The sequence below is a fragment of the Melozone crissalis genome, unplaced genomic scaffold (genome assembly GCF_028551555.1).
Source record: "Melozone crissalis strain CALT ecotype California unplaced genomic scaffold, PUWL_Pcris_2 ptg000012l_1, whole genome shotgun sequence".
NCBI classification, from domain to species: Eukaryota; Metazoa; Chordata; class Aves; order Passeriformes; family Passerellidae; genus Melozone; species Melozone crissalis.
In genome coordinates this window covers 12,687,001-12,705,877 of record NW_026535790.1, presented here as the reverse complement: position 1 = coordinate 12,705,877, position 18,877 = coordinate 12,687,001, and the positions used below count along the sequence as shown (strand labels likewise).

General features: G+C 39.8%; 1 protein-coding gene across 1 annotated transcript in view; it reads right to left on the bottom strand.

Annotated features, from left to right (window-relative positions):
• The window catches only part of SDK1 (sidekick cell adhesion molecule 1), a 382,632-nt gene that overhangs the window by 203,270 nt on the left and 160,485 nt on the right, over positions 1 to 18,877 (bottom strand). The window lies entirely within an intron of this gene.

The following is an 18,877-nucleotide window of genomic DNA, read 5'->3' as shown; positions in this document are numbered from 1 at the left end:
CACTGAGCATGAGGTGAAACAACTTATAAAATTATTATATTGGAAGAAACAAATTCACACATCAATAGGCTCAAAAAGAAACAGCACTGAGTCAAAGCATTTGTGCACTAATCAGTCAATAATAAACACCCTTGCTTTCCATCCTCCTGTTTTGCCATGGGGTGGTTACCCTTAGTAATAAACAGCTATTTTGCTCTGAAAAAACTCAAGTAACAGTGGAAATCACACACTGCTAGTGCAGCAAACTGGTTTTTATACATAGGGAGAGCATTACAAATTACAGAGAGAACATGGCTGTGTTCAAAGCCAGGCACTTAATTCATAACACTTCAGTTTCCTGATGTGGATACAAAGAAACCTGAACTTCTGTAAAGCTATCATGGAATCAGAGAACTATTTAGGCTGGAAGAAATCTTTAGGATCATGGAGTCCAGCCCTGCCAAGGCCACCACTGAACCATGTCCCCAGGTGCCACATCCACACAGCTTTTAAATCCCACCAGGGATTGGGACCCCACCACTGCCCTGGGCAGCTGTGCCAGGGCTTGAGAATCCTTTTGGTGAAGAAATTGTCCTTTATTCCAACCTAAATTTTTTCTGGTGCAAATTTAGGCTGCTTCTTGTCCCTATCAGGGACAAGAAGGTCCCCCCTGAGCCTCCTTTTCTCCAGGCTGAGCCCCCCCAGCTGCTGCTCAAACTTCTGCTCCAGACAATAATTGCAAAAAACTGCTGAAAAATGAAGCTAAATGTTCAGCTCTGAAATCAGTCATCACACATCACCTAAAGATTCTGTTTGTAACATCTTCCTCGGCAACTTTTATGGTAAAAACTACCAAAAAAAATTAAATTGCAGTACTTTTTTTTTTTTAAATTCAATGACACTGTATTAGTTTAATTGATTTAGAAAATTAATCAAAGAAACTGATAGATTTACAGAGTGAGGATATAAAATACAATTAATAGGATATTTGATACAGCAAATAAAGATAAAATTCCAGTGCAGTGCTAATAATTGAATATTACAAGACAATTACACTCGCACTCATTTCTACTTTAATTCTAAAGAAAGCAGCATTAGAAAGATTCTTTGAAAATACTGAAATACATTTCAGACTGCTTAGATTCCAGGTAAAACTGCACCCAAAATTTTAAAGGTGATCCTTCAATATTGCTGAGATGGACACAGTTACTATCTGCATTAAATTGGCTGAAATTTTTGACACTTAACCCATTAAGCTCATTATATAATAATCAAGAGAAAGGGAAATGAAAATGTATTTATGAACGAAATTGTTTAAAATTAAGTGGGCCATTTTCATTTCGATACACAAATTTTTTACTGGAGTGTGAGCAAAACGTAACATTTGTGAGTGAAAAGTAAGTAAATTTGAGAAAGTAATCTACATAAGCATAGAAGTTTGATATTAATTTGTATAGGAATAAAGAGAAGATAATGCAACTCCTGAAGGCAGCTCTTAGGGGTCATCAATTACATGGTCAAAGTTAAATTAAAACTCCACAAATGAGTTATTGATATCTTAATAGTTCTGTGAAAAATGCAATGTCCTGAGTTCATTAAGTGAAGGCAGGTACAGAGCCAGGAGCCTCCCAGGCTGCAGAGTCTGAGAATTTTATTTACATCACACATGAGCCCCTGTGCATCAGGAAAATCAATTACTCACATTTTAAGGACTCATTAATGCCAATGTTTCTAAACCACCCAAAACTCCAGGCTCCAGCCCTTACCAGGGGTTGCAGCCACTTTCTGCACAACAGCTGCACAGAGCATCCAAAAATTGGCTTAACATGCTTTCTTGGGTTTATTGTTTGTTTTCATTGTCTAATATAACTTTTAAATTCTGACAGCACCACTGTGATGTTCCAAGGAAAATCTGATTCCTGGGTGCTCAGTTTAGCAGCACATTTGATGAAGATGACTGCAGCAGATGGAGTGGACCTGTCAGTAATTCATACCCAGTGCAGAACTCATGAAAAATATAAATATTGCTTTTTTAAAGCAGTATCAAACTTAAATCTAGCTAACATTTTTGAGACAGGAGCAAGCAGCAAGCAAACTAAGCAGACTGATCCTCTGGGATTTCTTAAGCTGGGGAAGGAGCATTTTAAAGCACATTTTTTAATAGAAGAATTTTTAGGATTTCTCTGGAGCCCAGCAGGAGCCTGCAGGGAACACAGCAGGCAGGGCTGGCAGTGGGAGGTGGTTGGGATGGTGGATCCAAGGTTGTCATGCCCAAAAACATCTCAGTGGCACCTTCACCACAGGAGCTGGAGGCTGAACCAGGCTGATCTCAAACAAAGGCGAGGGCAGATGACAAACTGTGTTTAGGGAATTCTGTTTAATCAAAAGTTATGGACTGAGGGGATGGGAAGAGGCAGCAGTGATGGACACAAATCATTGTACAGCCCATTATTCTAAACACCAGAACACAGAACAGCACCGTCTGAGGTTTCACTCCCACTCTCCGCAGTCAGAACTGAGCATGTGGATCTCTGGTATAAAGTAAAGCACCCTGCCCATGGCTCAGGGAATTGATCATCTCTATGGTCCCTTCCAACCCAAACCATTCTATGACTCTGTGCACTCTGGAATTTTTAATTGCACCTTTTCAAGTTGTCCAAATACTATAAACTCTGCTGTAAATAATCTCTAAGCTTGATCTAGAGCTTATGGGAATTCTTTGGTTAAGATCAATGGGACATGAGTGAGACTTTTACAGGTAAAGAATTTTTCAAAGGGGATGCCATTCTTACAGCCTTTAAGAGAAAGGTTTTGGAGTTAACGCTGCAAATGAACCCTTCAGTTTCTCAAATAGGTGGATTTAGATGAATTGTGTTTTTTATGGGAAAATACCAAAATCTACTCTACAAGTGGATAATTCCCCAAAGTTAGATATTTCTAATGTTATTAGTCTACCAGATTACACAAAAAGTAGATAATGCTGGGTTATAAAAACATAAAATGAAAATCAGAGTAACCTGATTAGGCTCTCTCTCAGAAGGCACCATCTGCTTCTGAGCCAGCGTGCAATATTTTAGCACAAAGACCTCCATAAAGCCTCTTTCCCAATATTACCTCCAGCTAACACGATTATTAATCCCTCTATACCAGATATTTTTTACCAGAGAGCCCCTACTCCCCTTTCAAAAACTTCTGTCCACACTGCACAGCAAGGCCCCATCTCCCCATGCCCCAGACACCAAGGAATACCAGTGATGCTGCCAGAAAAGGGAGGGATTGTGGAGTAATAACAAAATAATTACTGCAAGACTTCCCCCATGGGTTTCCCCTCCTGGAAGAGCAGGGATCCGCTGTAGCTGCACTCACAGCTGTTCCAGGGGATCTCTGTGCATGCACAGCTTAACCCATCCAGCATTTCACCATCCTCATGGCTCCTGGTGCTGAGAGAGAATTATTTATTAAAATTATTTAAATACACATCTCTCACAAACAGCCTGTGTTTCTCAGGACTCAATCACAGAGAAAAGTATTTGTGTTTGTGCTACAGAGCAGCATCTCCACAGGGACAGAGCACCAGGAGCTGTGACTGCATGGAAGTTTCCTGGGATATTATTCAGGTTCCATGTACATTGTTACTGCAAATCAGCCATCTATTAATAAAAATTTTATACTTCCACAGGCACTGGATATTAAATAAAACTGCACTGAATTTAGAATCAGGGCAGTTCATCTGTTGCTTTTCTAGCTATGTCAGGGCACAACACATGTTTCTAGGAAGTGATTGGGATTTCTAGTCATGGAAACGCCCCAAGGTTGCACAAGAAGAACCAAGACAGTCCTAATGACCAGGCAGAGGCCAAACACTACCCTGAAATGAAGGACAACCAGCTATTGAATGGTTTAGCAGATGCATTTCCAGGAGGAAGGGAGATAAACAGCAGCGTTTCCACATTTTAGAATTTATTTCCCTGTTCTCTGGTTTTGGGGCTTGCAGGGTCTTGGTTTACCAAGGCTGTAGACAACACTCCCTGTGCTTCATGAACACCTTACACTAAATCTGGTCTGTGCAGAGCAGCTGGAAGGCTGGAAAGGAAGTGGATGGAAAACTGCACTTGACAAACCATCACTGATCCACAACCTGACTGGAAAGTGAGAGCAGGTACAAACCCACAGGGTCTGTCTGTGGCCTGGCTTAATATTTTCATTGGTGTTTGTTGACTGAATATAGATTTCACTTACTAAATCTGCTGATAAAGTCCCAAAGACTCTGAAAGACAGAATCAGAATTACAAATGCAGGAGATCTGCTCAAGTCTCCTCTGATTGAGAGGTTTGCAGTTCAGTGAACAAGCTCAAAACCTTGTATTTGAGAAAGAATAAGTGACTGAGCAATGGCAAACCTCACAAGGGGGTGTGCAAACAGCAGTATCACTGGGAAATCTAAGAAATAACCCTGTTTCTCACCCAGCACAGCCTCCACTCAGCCCTGGCTGTTAGATATAAATGTGTGGTAAGTCAGGAAAAACTCAAACAGCACCAAAACACTGTCACAACAATCCACTCCTCTCCTCTCCCATCCATCTGACCCAAAGAATCACCCAGAGAAGGTGACATGCAGGAGCACACTTAAAACAAAAACAAACCAAAAAACCCCCCACCAAAACAAACCCCCCCCCCCAAAAAAAGGCAAAACAAAACAAAAAAAAGGGCAAAACAAAACAAAAGTAAAAAACCAAAACAAAACCAAAACACCACAAAACCAAAAATAACAACCAAAAAAACCCCCACAAAACAAAAAAAAAAAAACCCAAAACACCTTAATTCATCATAATCATCCTTATATATGTATATAGGACTGATACAAAAAAGTGTCTCAGATTTAGGGAGAATCACCAAATATTGAACCTTGTTATAAATATCTTAGCAGCTCACCCTCAGAAATCTTGCTTTTGGTCTTTGGAGATAGAAGCTCCCAGAAAAGATGCTCAGATGAATTATCCCAAATGTGTATTTTTAAATCATGCCCATATCAAGCAATTACCTGCCTAGAGATTAAAAACCCCACAAAACCAAACCCAAGATAATCACTATATAATTGATCACGAGAGAGATGCTTACAGGGAGAGACAATGCTGCCAATGCAGAGGCAAAGAATTACAGCAACAAATTCAGGAATAATTCCTAAGTGCATTATTTATGTTTAAATAGGGTTTTTTTTCTCCCCAGGTTTTCAGCAGCTTCAATTCTTATTTAATACAGCTTAATTATTATCACACAACTTGGCTTCTTTGGTTTTTTTGGTTTGCTTGCTTTTTTTCTTTTAATTATTATTACATTTTAAGCAGCAAGAGTTAGTGCAGCTGATATAAGGACTTGAATGTGCTTAAATCCCAGCTGCTGGGTGTTATCTTGCTGAACCACACTGAGGTGTGGCTGGATGTGCTATGCCAGCAGCATTTCTCAGGCTAATAGAAAAAATCAGACTTTCAAGACAAAACACACATCTTGGTCAATAACAGAAAGCAAAGATCCAGAATAAAATAAAACTATTTTCTCCAGCTGCCTCTTCTTATAAAACTCTTACAGAACTCAAGATATTTGTAAGCAGGGTGTCTATTTTTCCTCCCTCTCTATTTTATGGTATAATCAACACTCTGAACTCTCCACTTGTGCCATCACCAGCTGTTGCCATGGACATTGCTGGCAACCACAGGCAGCAAGAATAGTGGATTTTTTTTTTTAATACAAATGGGTTATTTAAACAAAACATTGCAGTTAAAAAGTACCATAGGTTGTTGATTTACACAGCTGGCTGACTTCACTGACAGCAAGCACAAAGACTATTTGTAATAATTTGGGATTTTATAGTTCAATTTTCAGAGACAGACATGAATATTGCTTCACTTTATGATAGTTCTCCTGAATTGATTATTTAAGGTGCTGTGGGTTTTTTTTTTAACACTGATTTGTTCCCCTTTCCTTCACTGTGGAAAGAAAACTTGTGTTATTAAATTATATCTTCATTTCTGATAAAACATGTCAGCATAATGGTATGTGCTCTAGTGCTTTGTGGGGATGAGTGGAAGGGTTTCCTGTTGAATATTGTATATTCATACCATTACTTCACTGAGACACATTTGTTTTTATTCAGAGTACACAAGCCATGGCTGTGAACTGCACTAACTATAAAACAAATTAGCAGCAGCATGGCCCTGTCACAGGGCAATGCCCTGAAGGGATAATTGATCATGCAACAAAGACAAAGGAAACCTCAACCTCTTAACAGCATATTTAACACATGTATTTAGATGTGCCACAATTGTGACTACTTAAATGCTCCCAACTTTCCTTTATTAATGTTCCTGACTCTGCCCCAGCATCATTTCTGCCTTTTTAATTCCTGATTTCACACATCTCTCATTCAGAACCATCTCTATTTTCACACAGGTGTAGTTGAGAATAAGATTTGGCACAGCTGGGTTTGGGAACATGTAGTCCTATGGATTCACAAATCTGTATCACAGCAACTAAAATAGCCACACCATTTGGAAATAAAATATCAAATCTTGGGCTGGTCAATGTGCTTGCTCTGTTTTCTCAGATGAAAAACTCCTTCAGCAGCAAAATACATGCACATGAGTATATTTAAAACTGATTTCCAGAGTACACAGAGCAGGGACACCAATCCTCTGTCTGGAACCAGCAAACCTCATAGCAACTGATTTTCATCACTGAAGATGAAACCCACAGATGGAAGACCTCAAGAGGCCAGTACCTGCAGTGGATATTCTTATTGTGTGAACCAAAGGCTGTGGTTTCCTTTTAATGCCATAAAAATATAACTCCAGCTTAAACCCAGCAAAATAAATATCCAGGTGTACCACACTTGCTCTACAAGAAAGAGGAACAGCACCAGCCTGGCCTCTCAGTGCCTTCAGGTGATAATAAACACTCCAAGGGATAGGAAAAGCTGTACAAGACATAACTTGTAGGAGGCAATCTTGTACCTCAGGACTAACAGCCTGGTAGCCCCTTAGTTTTTAGATCTATTACCCTTCCTTTTAATGGCACCAAATCTTTAAACAAAGAGAAAGGATATGGTAAAAAGTGGCCACTGACCAAAGCATCAACCTCTACTGCTGCCAGAGAGCAGCAGCACTACAGCAATTTATTTAGACAAGTTTTACTATGAAAGATAATTAAAGATTTAGAGGCACGGATCGATAGAACAGCAAACACTATCTATGTACAGCACCGCAGTTTGCCAAGACCAGCATTTGTGTTACTGCTGCAGATCCATCATACAGGGCTATTATAGTGTCTCAGGTTTCCTGTCTACATCAAAACAGGGATTTTGTAGGGTCATTTCTACTCACACACCATTAGGACACACACTACTGCTGTGCAGCAGAAATTGAGCACAGGCCCTGGAGCCAGGTAAATCTAGGTTAGGTTATGAAGCCTTGGGTGAGTTATTCAGCCTTTCAGACTCTAGGTTTTGCCAAGAGAGAAAAAGGATAGCATATGAATATGTTTCTTTTTAGGCAGAAAAAATATATCTTAAACAGTTAATACCTGTGGCATTCAAAAGATGCAGAAGATTATTAAGTGCTAAATCATAATACTCTTTACTTCCCCTTGCATTTCACTTTGACTGTCAGGCATTTGATTACAACTTCAGGCGAAGCACTAATGCCCAACTCCTTTAACATCTCCTTAGCTCAACACCCCAGGCAGGTGAGCACTGCTTTTCAAACACCAGAATTCCATGGAATTGCACAACCTCCTTCAGCAGAACCCCGTCATACTGGGCACAGATGCACTCAGTAACAAACACACAGACTCCACCAAATCCTGGTTATTACTGACAGTCATTCAGAAGTAGAAACCTCAAGCCAGTCAATCACAGACTTTTTTTTTTAAGCCCATACTGCAAACATTTCCAAGCACTTCAAGTTAGCAACAATAAAACATAAAAGCCACTGGTTAAAGAGAAGAAATAAGCAGAAATTGAAAAGGAAGCAGCAACTCCTTATTTCTATCACAAATAGGCCACGTAGTGACCTAAAGCCAAAGCCAGTTGGATTCATTCAACCAAACATTGAACAAACAGATCAGGAATGAAAGAAAACTCTGTAACATCAGAGCAGCATTTTCTGTTGTGGTTTCTGCCCAAACATGATTTCCTGTCAATAGCATGTCAAACAACACAGTAAACTACTGGAAACTATGGTTCTATCAGTAACACTTTATCTTTTAAGGTACATAACAGCCTGAAAATACAAATTGATAACTTTTCAGAAACAAAAGGAGGAATACTTCTTTCCAATTAACAAGCCAAACATAGACAAAGCTGCTGTGTAGCAAAACTATGGAATTCTAAAAGGTGGAAAGCAAAGCTATGAGAAGACTTATGTAAGAAACTGAGAACTATACCTGCTCCTGAGCATTTGATGATCCCAGTTCCAGGTAAAGCAGCACTACCTACAGTAAGATCTGTGATGCCTCAGTGTAAACACCAGAATATTTTAAAATCAAGTATCCCAATGTGGCAGCAGCTCTCCGGCCACAGAGAGCAAGGCACAACTTCCCCAGGCACTGTGCTGGCAAAAACTGTGAGGTGATCAGAGAAAATAATGAGAACCAATTCATATCCTAACTTGCTGCACCTGTAGTTGTGACCAGGTGGAATGTGTTATGGATAAATGTTTACCAAAGGGTGGTTTCTTGATTGGCCAATGGTGATGGTGTTCGGATTCAGGGACCAATTGGATCCACCTGTGTCATGACTGCCTGTAAGGGTGATGGGTTTCTTAGTAAGTATAGTATAATAATGTGATTGATCAGCCTTCTGAGAAGCATGGAGAAAATGCTAATTATTACCTGGCTGTGAGCCTGCAGTGACATCCCAGAATAGAGGCTTTAGACATTCCAAAGTAAAGCTCTTTTTTGAGATCCTTTTGTATGTCCTGCTTGAACCCCTGTTGTAGCCCTTGTCTCCAACTCATCATGAGCACTTCAGTGGCCAACTCAAGTGTAAATGACGCGCAATTAAATGACCATACAGATTTTTATGCTTTCAGCATGAGTGGTGTTGCCAAATCTGGGCACACAGGCACTCTTTCAACTCCGCTGATTTTTAAATTACTTGAAATCAAGACACAGGTGGTTTTGTATGACTTACTGCATATTTGACTTCTGAGTCTAATGACACAAATTTCCTTGCCCTAGAGCAATGAAATACATTCAGGACTTCTGGCTGTAAAGCTTAAGGAAGTCAGAAGGCCAAAGCTCCTGCAGTAAATCTGGCCGGTCATCCAGTGGAATGACAGCAACTTCTACTTTAAAAATAGTCCCAGAGGTAAAATAAAAAGTGAAGAACTTCAACTCCCTCCCAATACTGAAGCTTTAAGCACCACACTTTCCCTCTAATGAAGGACAACCCTGCCTTGTTTGCATCTTGAATGATCCATAAGCATTGTGCCCATCGAGCAGGCCAGGGAAACCCTGAAGTGTCAGGAGACACAGCATGGTTTCCTGGATTTTATGGTTATGAGAGGCTTTGCAGGGCATTTTTATTCTCAGTGCTGAAGAAACACTCGCTGAGTTCCGTGGCAGAACAACTCACAAATCCTGGGGAAGAGGCATCTGTGATGCCAGCCCAGCTCATATTCCAGGGCTGGGAACACAGTGCTCCACACCCTGCTGGTGCAAGTAATTCCACTTAAGAGCTGGACCAGAACAGAAAACCTCTGATGCCCCCAAAGTCTCTGCTGCAATCTGTCTCCCTGTATTTATCTCTGTACTTGCAGACATTCCTGCTGCAGAGGTTTTAGGGATTTGCTCCTGCAACGCAGCAAAATGCTGCTCCCTGCGATTCCCCTCATCTGGAGGAGAGCTTCTATTACCCAGTTAATGGCCAGTAGACACAACAGTTCCATCACCTTCAGTTACTGACTCTTTTTATCCACTTTCCCCTGTAATGAGGATCTCTGCTTGCTCACATTTACGCAGCGGCAGCATCAGCTCTCCCCTAATCCTGCCACACATAAAAATGGAAAGATAGATGCAGAAAAACATTAAAATGCCCTTATCACTTGGCTGCAGGGGTATAAACTTAAAATAGGAGATTGTTTTTTTCTGTTGGAAACAAACAAATAAATACATTTACTTAATTTTCTTCTTAAATAATCCTTATGAGCATTGCAAGGAGCCTTTGATTATTACTGTATAGATAAACACTGGAACATTCCATTCTGTCTTACCCAGGTTAGATAGAAACAAATCCAATTCCTTCCTGTACATGTTTTTCCCAGGTGCATTAACACACTCTTTACATTCAAGAACCAACTTTTATTACAAGCTGAGTGTGTAGGGAACAGGGAGATAGGGAAAGAAAACAGAATGAACAGAATGCTAATGAGAAAGAAAAATACAGCCTCAACAGCCAATTCCTTTAATTAGACAGACGTCTATGTTTTTAACTTCCAAGTTTTTAATCCTGTTGTTACTGAACTTGAAAGATGGAAAATAGAAACAATGCTCAAATAAACCCTGCAGGCTACCTTGCTAAAGGAAATGGGAAAATTAACCTCTTATCTCCTAAGATGAAAAATAAGTGTTTTGTAAGAGCCAGGTCCATGAGGCCAATAATAACAATACACAAGCCTCAGAATGAAGTCCTGAAAGCAGAGGTAACAAAGAGGGGATAAGGAACAAGTCATACAGGATGGGGAGATAAATGTCTTGTTTTCTCCCATACATTCTTCACCCAGTAATTAAGAGATTAAATACATATTTGGTTATATTGCAGTCCTTACTCAATCATGCAAAACAATCAGAAAAAAACCCATATGCAACAAGTCCTGCTAAATTAATAATAATGAAACAGAAAGCCACTTGCAGGTTTGAGGTACTTAAGTCTCATTTCTTGGTAAGGATCTTCATGCAAAGGGCCCAAACAAGTTCATAGAATTTCCTTGTTTCATGGTAGCTAAAGCACATCGTTCAAGTGGTTAATATTTAACCCAGAAAAGAAGTCAAACAGGTACCCAGGGATTGTAACTGGAAGCTGAAATTCAGGATTACATTCCACAGACATGCAGGCTCACAGTTCCTCAATCCATGCAAGCCTACACTACAGCTCTGCAAAGTCAGAGAGACTGCAGGGAAAAGGGAGCCATGGCACAGCTCGTGTCTAATTGAGTGCTTGTGTATGAGAGGGAGCAGGAGAGAGGGCACACATCCCACAAAAACACACAGACACATCTCAGGAGAGGTGTCAGAGCTGCCTCTTGACTGATCCCTCTGTCAACTCAAGCACTGAAGTTCCTCCTTCAGCTCACTGAACAGCCGAGGTTTTTGATGTCGAGACTTTAAATTCTGTTCCTCGGTGCCACAAGTGAGCCAGGAGTGTCTACACAAGGCTAGGGTTTGTTATCATGCCAGAATTGAGCTTTAAGACCTCACAATATTGTTCTACAGATAATTCCAGCCTGCTCAGTTTAGATGACTTTGCCCAAAAGGTCACAAATGGAACGTGTTCCTTTTCCTCCCTCTTTCTTTACTCTTCAATGCAGAGTGGCAGCTGAAAAGGAATATTTGGGAAGAGAACACAAGTCATCTCTCAAGAGCAGAGGCAGCACCAACACCACTGCACTGTTTTCCCTCCTAGGGCAGCAGAGGGACTGTCTCACTTTCCTCTTAAAGCATCTCCTCACTCCAACAGCACTGGAGACAGAAAGGGAAAAACTCTTCACTAAAATCCAGCACTTTTGTAAGGAAATTTTCTTCCTACGTTTCTGTTGTTACTCAGGAGCTGCATCTCTGATGCCTCAAGGATTTATGCAAATACTCTTTGTTGGTAATCTCTATAGCAAGAACAACATTAATAGAAAGCATTTGCCTAGATAATACAATTCTCCTCTTCCCACAGAAAGCAGCTGGAGGTTTATTAGAGCTACTGAGCCCCCTGAAATGCTGTTCTTCCACCCATCACCCTTCCCTGCTGCACACACTTCAGCCTGGGACACAGCAGTGACTCTGTGCATGCACAGCTCAGCTGTCCACATCCCAGCCCTGGGACAACACCAGAATGTAAAGGATGATGTTAAATGAACCTGTGAAGATGGATGAGGAATCCCAAAACTCTCCATTTCCAAGCTGCATTGCTGTGGGTTCTCTGCTTGCTTTTTCTATCTTTGTTGGGGTGAGGATTGATGATCCATAACCAAAATCCATGCTTACATGACTTTTTTTTGTGTCTGGCTACAGGTTCAAACTTCTGATTCCAGGGTATAAATTCTGTATACATATATTGACTATACCTCTATATATTCCATGTCTATATAAGTGATATATAGAAATATAGAGAAAGACATTAATATGCTACAGATTATATTTATGGAATATATCTACAAATACTCTAAAGGATATATCTATAGATAATCTATCTATAATAGGAAATCTGTTCACATATTCTCTATCTACAGGCAACTTTCTGTTGGACGACCTGTGTTGCAGAGTCTAAGCCATTGTTAATTAAAGAAGACACCACTCAAATTACATTTTACTCTAGTCCTTCATTTGTGTCTTCACACTGCCTGCATTTCATTCTTCAGCCAGTTGCTTCAAGAACTCCAGGGAGAAAAATAATGTGTTGCTGTGAGGATACGCCTGTGCTCCTCTTTAAGCTTTAAAGTTGGCTTCCAACAGTCAAAGAAATAGCAGGAAAGGGGAAGGTTAAAAACTTTGCTTTTCATCTCTGCCAAAACAGTAAAAGAAAAATGAGATTGCTGAATAGCTGACTGACTGCAGAATCAACACAGCAGTGATCTGCCTATAAGCTGCAAAGGGCAAACCCAAGGCATCTGCTTAAAAGCTTATGCCAACTGTGGGATAAAAAGTAAGGAAGCCACAATAAAACATAATTATTACAGGGGCTATAATTATGGCATTATTCTTTGGTGTATTCAATGTTGTGCACATTAAACCTTGTACACTGTGAATATTTAATGATTATATGCTTACTCAGAGCCCTTTCATGTCCTTAAAATACAGGTATTTTTCATGTATTAAGAAAAAATTACACATAATTTTTTTCCTAAGGGTCTGCTGTTGAAAGAGATGGACAATATTCTGCGAGTCTTCTGCAAATTTAAATCTCAAAGCCTTGGAACCTGTGTGTTTACAGTCACTGCATGCCAATTTTCAGCAGTTTTTGGAACAATACTCCACCGTCTTGACCTCAAAAAAACAAAATATGACCTGTGAGTGGTCAACTGCAGCTGCTCTGTCTTGTCAGCTGTAAGAACTTCCCATCAAAAGTAGCAGCAGGTCTCTAAGGAGGCTGAAAAACTTTGGATACATGCAAACATTCTTCATAGAAACAAGCCAAGATGTATTTCTGCACTCAGGAACAGCAGGCAGGGAGATTCACCAAGTGCCAACAGAGCAGAAAGCTCAGGAGTTTCTACTGAGCTGCCTCTCTATAAACCATGCACCCAGGAACCATGAAAAGAATTCAGGTTTTGGTATGTAATACAGTATAACAGACCAGACATACAATTTCCAGTATTTTATAAGGATATAAGTGAAAAATTACCAGATTTTTTGGCATAAATTGAGGCTCTAGTACAGTAAATACTGGCAATGGATTTATGATATTTTGCACGTTACCTGAATAGAGAGCAGAACTTGAGGTGTCTGGGTTTTTATATTGAAAAAGACTTTGAAAACAGCTTATTGATTTTTTGGGGGGTCAGCATTCTGGGCTGTTGTAAGATTGCCAATAGCTTTGCTTAAAATGTGACTTTTTCCAAACAGCCACCTTTTAATCACTGCAAATGAACGCAGAAGAAACAGCTTCCAGAAGTGCCGGTTGGCTCATCCTATCAGGATGGGAGACTTGCAAATCACCCAGCATGTAACTGCTGCTAACTCTTCTCAAAGTACAATTTCCCCATTTTCCACCCCTTTGCTGGTAACTTCTGGCAGACCAGACCTTCTCACAACTCACAAAGCAGTATTGAAAGCCCTGCTGAAATTAAGATGTGTGACATCTGCTGCTTCACTTGTATCTACCAACCACAGGGGGGTCTAGCACAACTCATTTCTGACACATATAAATATATATTTGTTGTTAAATGACCTTTCTTTTTTATTGTTTTGTTTAGGAGATTACAATTAGCTCTTTTGGTTGCTTATTACAGCATTTTTCCAGGAATGAGAGGTGACAGACTGATATTTAATTTCCATTTTTTTTTTTCCCCTTCCTAAAAACAGCCATGACATTTCCTGGTGTTTTTCATCCCAGGCTCACATCCTGCATTCATTCCCCAGGATAACTGCCAACCATTCCAAAATCATTCCGTGGCTTCTCCAGGTAACCTAGATAAAGATCACCTGTCCAATTGATTAAGAAATATTTAAGCTATGACATCAAGTACGAGGGATGGTTATATATGTAATAAAGATGAAATATTGCTTGTTTTCAAAAGCACCGTGATGTTCTCATGTTTTTTATTATTACTTATTTCCAATTTATTACCTCAGCAACACCGCCTGCTCTATCATTCCAGCTAGCCAGGGAGCACTTCTGATCCCCAGGATATGGTTTGTGGCCTTGAAAGGATATTGAGTTAAAAAGAAAATTAATGTGAACTAAATTAAGCCCCTCAATGCATGCCTCACTTTTTAAAACTGAAGCTAAATCACAGAACCACAGGCTCCCAGGTTGGAAGGGGACCTCAAGGGCGATGATGTTTGATAATGCTTCCCAAGCCTCCATGGCAATCCAGCCCTGAGCGTTTGCTGCTTGCTCTGTGCTGCAGCTGCTCCCAGTTCTCCATCTGGAGGACTCCAGCCATCCAACACAAGTCCCCAGGTAAATCTCAGGCTCTGGGAGGAAGTGATTTAGATGCTTGCTGATAAAAATAGGACATTTCCTCATCCCATGCTTTGTAAGACTCGTGATCAGGACAGATGGAATGGAGAAGAGGAGAAGAGGAGAAAGAAGAGGAGAAAGCAGAGGTTTCTGTGTGTCCTGGGAGACCCAGCAGACCAGAACACACCATGTCTGGAAGCCAGACTTTATCTTTCCCTGCTCTATAAAATGAGGAATGGAGAGACAGAAGTCAAGGCAGAGAGATATGAAGAGAACTTCTGTTTGTTTTCATTGGTTATGGTACAACACAACAGGATACATGTAGGAATGTGCTCCTTAGCATTGCCTGGGCTCTCCTGACCATCAATTTCTTGTTCTCTAACTACAAAAAGCCAGCTGATGTCCTCCTTTAGAGTCATGCAAACCATTCAAACATTGGCAAATGGAGTTCTGGGCAGAAAAGAACAGCAGCAGAGAAGCAACACAGCCCCCCAGAACAGCTGGGTACGTCACACACTGAATATTGATGCAAATTCCACACTCAGGTAGTAACTAAATGCACATAAAGAGACCATTTACACAAGCCTAGTTGTTAGTAGTATTTCTTCAAGCAAGTTCCAAGTGCTCTGGGGCCAGGAATAGGAACTCTTTTGAGTTAAAAAAAGGATGTTGAACACCATCTTATTTGCAAAGTCTCTCCATTTCCCAGCCAGTTCTGGTGTCTGGGGTCGCAGAAGTGGCATTTTTGTTTTGTTTTTGCAAAGCAATGAATGTTTTAACATTTTCCATCAGTAGTATTTGTGGTATCCAAGGTTGGCCTGTTCCATGGCCTTCTATCACTTGATATTTAAAGGCTTGTAGATAATTGTGGAATATTTTGCATATTACTTGGTGCTGTATATACTGTTCATAAATATGTATTACCTGGCACAGTGTGTGTACCAGTCATAAAAGTTTAATGGATTTCAGAATTACCTTAAGAAGAACAAAAATTGTACTGGATATTTGTGCATTTATGAGCACATACACCCTACCCTTGTAAGTACATTTGCAAATGAAAAAGGAAATAGAATGGAAAAGGGATTTTTCTAATCACACCTTTGACAAAATAATGGCATCATTATCGTTCCTACATTAGGAAACTGTAGAATATTTCACTTTCAATGATTTATCTTCACTGTTTGTTTCTGTAAAATCTTTCTCATACCTGAGCAAATTGCAAAATGTAATTTCAGAACCCTAAAAAATCTGCTAATTCAAGAAGGTAGTGCTCTAAAAATATCTCTGTTATCAGGGGTTTCCAGGAAGTAGATGTAAAAAGGGAGAACTAATTCTTAGATTATGCAGTGTACCGATATGAAATGCATTTGATTAAAAATACAGAAAAACTATTTTTTTCCAACCAAGCCATAAATTTGATTTATCTCCTTCCCTCTCAATTTTTAAACTAACAGCTCCAACTTGTTGCTTCATCCCAGCCTCTTTCATGCCTCCAAGTCTAATGGAAAAGATCTGTAGTCACCTCCAATATCCCTGCAGTCACCTCCAATATCCTGTTTGTCACTCTGCAGCACCAGCACCACTCAGCACTTCAAAGCATCAGGACAGACCAAATTGGGATCCTTGTTTTTCTAAAGAACTGACTCCACGAGATAAGAAAATCTTCATTAGCTGCTCTCTTTATGGAGACGATGAATCAATTAAGGAATTCTGACTCCACGGAATGAGAATGAACCCTCCAGATAACTCAGTTTGAAACGTGTAAAACTTGCAGTGCTTTAGATACTGCTGATATTGGAGCTGCTCTGTGACAGCTCTGGGTTTCCTCTCTCATGGCAGTTTGGTTTTATTGAACAGCACTGGGGCATGGCCATAGCAGAGGCTGCTCACTTTGTCCGTCTGGAGCTTCCCCAAATGAAGGATTTGCTTGAGTATTGTTTTTTTTTAATTTCAATGAAATAGTTCATAGACTAGAAAAGTTCAAATTATGGATGGTAAACATTGCGTTCCACAGAAAGCATCTTGTGTGATAAGACCATGCTTAGTTTCCATAAGTGGAAGGATTCCAATTCCCTTTCTGGTGTTTGCAATTGAGCTGCTGAGAAGATACTGCTCAAAGATCCTTACCGTGGGAAATAAATTTGAATAGTTCATTTTCTGGAAGGCCTTGAATAAGTAGCTTTCTTATGCATTCATTCTTTAAAATTACTCAGTTTATTACAGTCAGTGCCACTGTTTTATTGTTCCCCTTTTAAATTTATTTTTAGCACCAACATCCAAACAAAGCATTACAACTATAAACTCCCATGGGCTAGTTTGACTTGGAATTTAAAAATGCAGAGTTAGCAGGGGCAAATGGGGAGATATTTTTAAGTCACACACATAAATTAGGCAGAGGGAAAACAGGTTGTATTGGATAAGTTTAAATTTAGATCTGGTACTGCAGTTCTCAGTAGTGTTTTGCAGTACACCCTAGCCTGAATAAATACAACAGTAGGATGGAGTTATTAGAAATCTCCAGGTAAATTAGCAGCTCCATCCACAGCTAATAATGTGCAACACTGCCCAAGTTATTCTACTTCATGGAAGCGAGGCCCCATCTAGACAAATTACACTTTCACAAACTTTTTCTCCAGAAAGCCTCCTGTAACTCCTATTAACTAAAAATACTGATTTCAGTTAAAGTCAAAGCACTCTTGCATGTCTCCTGAAACAATTCACCAATGCAGAAAGAGGCCATCATTGGGGATTTTACATGGGAAACGAATTAATCTATAAAATATTACAGGGAAAACTTACCTAAGTGTGATATAAAAAATTATAGAAAACTTATTTTGGAACAATAATAGAGGGGGCGAAATCTCTCTCACTCTTTTTTTTTCTCTTAAGGAAAAAGTGCTTGCTTCCTGAATTATGAATCTGAATTTAGCATCTGACAAAGTCATGCTTACTCTCAAAATCACAGTGATTTATGTTTTGGGCTTTTTTTGCCACCTTTTATGCATGTAAGCTGACAGCAATATGGATATGTATGCAGTGTATATATGATTGTATAAATTAATCTAATCCCTTGACAAAAAAAAAAAAATGGAATATTGGAATGGAGAATTAACAAATGAGGATTTAAACAGAAGTTTCAAATCAAGGAACTACAAATCAGAAATCCTGTGGAAGGCAGCCCACAAAGGCAAAGTCCCAAATCTGTAAGGACAGAGGCAAAGCCCACCCAGAGCCACATGCAGGCACTGAGATACAGTTATTAAAGGTGCTGAGAGGAATTCAATTTCCAGGCTGGGAGCAGAAATATCAGGCATGAGAGGGGATTTCTGCAGAGTCTCGAGTAACTGCTCTGGCTCACAGATATTGATCAGAGCATGCAGATGAAAGGCAAACTCAGAGCTGGGCTTACAGACAAGCTAAAATATTATTGCTGTCACAAAATCAAGACATTTCCCTTTCCCCCTTTTTTAATTAGGCACTTCAGAAAGTGTGCAGTGTACAGCTCCTCCTAATCCCACCAATAACTGTGAGTAAATTCCCTCTTCAGTTTAAATGCAGGATTAAGCTGGGTGCTGAATCAGCTCACTCTGCCTCTGGAACTGCTCAGACTGCTACAAATTTAGGAACTACTTCTTAGAGATGCAGAGTTAGTCAGAATAAATCCTGTATCACAGCTCCCTCAGTTGCTAGGTCTTTTAGCTTTTGCTTTTAAAGGGACACAAGCAATGAATTGCAATAAGTCAAGCATCCTGTGCTCTTCTAACATTTATTTTCTTTCTATTATAGTTGTTTGGAAAGCAACTGTGGCACAGCAATCTTGCCAGGAAGCCCCAAAAGCCCATCTGGATTCTGAAAAGCAGATATTGCTGCTTGACTCTGGAGTTAGCTGGTCAGACTCAACTCACCCTGGGAATACAGATAAATATACTGTAATAGTGGATTATAGTGTTTATAGTATGTGATATTTTATATATATATATATTTAATTTTTTTTATATAGGATTTATATGGTATT